Source organism: Capsicum annuum, chromosome 9, assembly GCF_002878395.1.
Source record: "Capsicum annuum cultivar UCD-10X-F1 chromosome 9, UCD10Xv1.1, whole genome shotgun sequence".
Classification (NCBI taxonomy): domain Eukaryota; kingdom Viridiplantae; phylum Streptophyta; class Magnoliopsida; order Solanales; family Solanaceae; genus Capsicum; species Capsicum annuum.
The window spans coordinates 8090882-8095675 of NC_061119.1; positions in this window are offsets into that span (position 1 = coordinate 8090882).

Sequence of the window (4794 nt, forward strand, 5' to 3'; positions counted from 1 at the left end):
TGAGACCATACCAATACTAGAACGGTAACTATGATTATAGGAAAATTCAATGAGAGGCAAATAATCAAACCAACTACCACCAAAGTCAATTACTCAAGCTCACAACATATCTTCCAAAGTCTGAATAGTTCTTTCTGCTTGCCCATCCAACTACGTGTGGAAAGTAGTACTAAGACTCATCTTTGTCCCCAGAACTTACTGAAGAGAGTGCTAGAAATATGATGAAAACTGAGTACCATGATCTAAAATGAACGAGACAGGTGCACCATGAAATTTTACAACCTCCTGAAGGAACAACGTTGCATTGTCCTTAGCAGAATAATTAGTCTTCACTGGAAAGAAGTGAGTAGACTTAGTTATCCTATCTACGATTACCCAAATAGAGTTGCACTGATTACGCGACCGTGAAAGACAGATAACAAAATCTATATTAATTATCTCTTATTTCCACACTGGTAGTTAATCTCTTAGATTAGCCTACCAAGCCTCATGTTCTCCATCTTTACTTGTCGATACACCATACACTTTGCCACAAAGTTGGTTATATCCCGTTTCATGTTATTCCATTAATACATACCTTTGAGATCGTGATACATATTTGTTTAATTGGGATAAATTGTATACTGCTATTCATGAGTCTTGGACAAAATCCTGCCTTTCAACCCATCAATATCGAAAACACATAACCTATCTTGGTACCTCAAAATACCATCACTAATGATATCAAAGGCCATCAACTTCTGCTTACCTACACCATCCTTGATTTTTATCAAAAGGGTGTCTAATACCCGTTACTTCTTTATTTGAGAACTAAGAGATGATTGATCCGCCTATTACGCAAATACACTACCATCCTTAGAGTCCAAGAGATGAACTAAAAAATTATCCAAACGCTGAATATCCTTTTCTAATTCCCGCTTATCTTTATTCATATGAGATAGACTCCCCATAGATAACCTTCCAAAAGTATCAGCAACTACGTTAGCTTTACCTAGGTGGCAGTGAAGACTCATATCATAGTCCTTCAGCAACTCAAGCCACTTTCTTTGCTTGAGATTAAGCTCTTTCTGAGTGAACATATATTGTAGGCTCTTATGATCAGAAAAGATATCAACATGCACCCCATACCGATAATGACGCTAAATTTTCAACATGAACACCACAACCAATAGCTCCAAGTCATGAGTTAGATAATTCTTCTCATAAACCTTCAATTGCCTAGAGGCATAAGCAACCACCTTACCATTCTGCATCAACACACACCCCAAACCAACCCGGGATGTATCATAATAGACAACAAAACCCTCTGTATCTTTAGGTTGGGTCAAGATCAGAGCTGAAGTCAACTTATCTTTTAGCTTCTCAAAACTATCCTCGCTAGCATCAAACCATAAGAAATTTACCATCTTCTGAGTCAAATTGGTCAATGGGGCAGCAATAGAGGAAAAAATTTCCATGAATCTCCTATAATAATTGGCTAAACCCAAGAAGCTTCGAATATCGATTATAATCGTGGGCCTAGGCCACTTATTAACCATAGCAACCTTCTGAGGATCCACCATGATCCCCTCACTAGACACAACATAACTTAAAAATGTAACAACTATCAATCTGAATTCACTAGGTGGAGGTGATCGACATGACCTTTCTCTTAGAGTACAGTAAGATGTTGTCACTGAATAAAATGATGAAAAAATCCAAAAATTGATAAAAGACCCTATTCATCGAGTCTATATACGTTGTAGGGGCTTTGGTCAAACCAAATGACATCACGAAGAACTCAAAATGCCCATATCATGTATGAAAAATTATCCCCTCCCTAATATTTAACTGATGATACCCAAATCGAAGATCAATTTTAGAGAAGAATTGGGAATCCTAAAGCTGATCAAAGAGATCATCAATTCTCAAAAGTGGTTATTTATTCTTTACCTTTACATTGTTCAGTTACTGATAATAAATACACATCTGAAGAGAACAATCCTTCATACACACGAACAAGATAGGTGCACCATACGAGGACACACTAGGATAGATGAAACCCTTGTCTAAGAGATCCTTCAATTTCTCCTTGAGTTTCTTCAACTCAACTGGAGCCATTCTATACGGGGGAATAAAGATAAAATGAATGTCCGGAACAAGATCAATACCAAAATCAATATCCCTATTGAGAGGGACACCAGGAAGATCATTAAGAAAAACCTCTAAAAATTTATTAACCACAGGAACAGATGTCTATGAATGACCCTCCGAGTTAAAATCTTTAACCCGGACTAGATAATAAAGACAACCTTTGGAAATTAACTTTCGGGATCCAAGATATGATACGAACCTTTCCTTAGGAACTAGAGAACTTTCTTCCCATTCAAAAATTGACTCATTAAGGGATTTAAATATGTTCGTATGGATCTGATGGTCTAAAGAAGCATAAAAAAGGTGCAACTAGTCTATTTTTAAGATAATATCAAAGTCAACTATGTCTAACTCTATCAAGTCTATCAAAGTTTCTTTATTACCAACAGATACCAAACAACCCCTATAGATTCTTCTGACAACCACAGAGTCTCCCACTGAGGTAGAAACAAAAAAAGGGTCCAATATATACTCAGGACCAAAACCAAAATACACAGCCACAAATAGGGTCACATAAGAGAGAGTGGACCTCAGATCAAATAAATAGGACACATCACAAGAAAAGATTTTCAACATATAAGTAACGACATCAAGAGATGCCCTAGAGTCTTGATGAGAAGAACCAACATAAAAGCGGCCGGTGTTGGTACCAAAAGTAGAAGCAACACTCTTTGATGCAGTAGCTGATGAAGAGAAAATAGGAACCTTATTGTCTCGAGAAGCAACCCTAGAAGGATCGTACGTTGAATATGGACAACCTGACCACTATTAAAACATTAGTTTCTCCCCTTCTCACATTAGCCATGGTGCAACTGACCACAAAATCTGCAAAGAGGATATGATAGAGCAAACTGAGGCCCGCTATCTTGAGATGGGCACCCTGTGACCTATACCCTCTATCATGCTGAGAAAAATGATCGCTCGACCACTTTGGGTAAGGAGAACTAGTCATAGAGAAAGAACCAAAACTCTCTCACTTCTTCTTAGGTCATTTTTCCCCATCTCTACCACTCTCCTGCTGGTCTCCACCCTGATCAAAAAATCTAAATTTCTTACTCTGCCTCTTACTAATCTTAACCTATTTTTTTTTCTTTCTTAAACTGCTGCATATAACCCACAAGTCAAGAAATATCCTTATCCTTGTTCAATAAGGCAACCTTACTCTCCAGAATCAACTCACGAGACAACCCCAAAGTAGACTTATGCATTCTAGCTCTCATACTAGGCACCAACTCAGAAGCATACCTAGACAACTGATGGAATTTTATGACATACTTCTTAACCATCATGCTATTTTGATTCAAATTAGCAAACTCTTCCACTTTTTCCTCCCTCAACTCTTGAGGAAAGAAATGGTCCAAAAAGGTACTAGAGAATTCATCCCACAATATAGAGACAACATCACCTCCCTTAGACTATTCCAACTCTTTGTACCACTAGTATACCACATTCTTTAATTGGTAGGCAGCAAACTCCAAACCTCTAACATCTGAAGCATGTATAATCTGAAGGATCTTCTCCATATCATCAATAAAATCTTAAGGATCCTCCTCAACCTTTACACCAGTAAAAGTTAGAGGACTCAACCTCATGAAATAGCCAACCATTGTTGCCTTAGAAGATAGAGTACTACGCTTGAACTGAGAAGCTAACAGCTGAGCCAATATATGAATAGACTAATGAAACTCAGCATTTGTCATATAGACCAAAGGAGCTCGGGGATGGCTAGAGGGAAACGGTGAAATTCTAGGAGGATAATCAAGAATTGGATCCCTAGACTGGGTCGGTACCCCATAGGTAGGGCATGTCCTATCAGCATTATCCTCAAGAGGGATAGAGGAGTTTCCATGAAATTCAAATCATCTGGAAGGCATGATCTAAAAAAGTGAGTAGACTGAAATTTGAGGAATCCAAGACTTTAAAATTTATGACCATATAAAGGAAAATATTCCTAAATCTCGTGGCCTTTATCTTATAAGTAGGAAGCGCTACACACCCATAAAATAGATTCTAGTTGACACAGCTTTGTGGATAACCAATCAAATATGAACCTAGGTTTTTAAACCAACTTTTTCATGACCCAAACTAGGGCCTAGCCCTGGTGGGTACCTCAAGTCCCACGTGGACCAGAGATCACCCCTTTTATCAAACCTAACCATCCCAAAAACCTCAATTTCTAGATGAATTTCAAACATATAAAAAGATAGCATATAATAAATCTAAAAAAAATTCATTATGTATCTATACAATCCATCGGTAACTGCAAAATCGTCCACCACCAAACCAATCAATCAAACCACCTAAGTCTACAGTAATCCGAAAAAGCCTTTACAAAATCAAAATCAATAAAATGTCCAGATATGCCCCCAATAGTAGTCAAAGCAAAGTCTAAACAAGGCCTATAACATAGAAAATAATGACCATAAAATAAAGTCTTTCAAAGTATGAAAGCTTACAACTTCAATGTCAACTTATGAACTAACTCGAGCACCTGATTACTGAATAGGAAAAGTAGAAGAAGTTCTGGTTCCTGTATGACATAGGGATACAATATTTAGAGACGTTTAGCGGTTAGAGAGCTCACATGTAACTCAGGGATAGAGGAACAAACTAATGCCATAAGAATATTTCAAAACTAATACAACAAACAATGTGCAATAT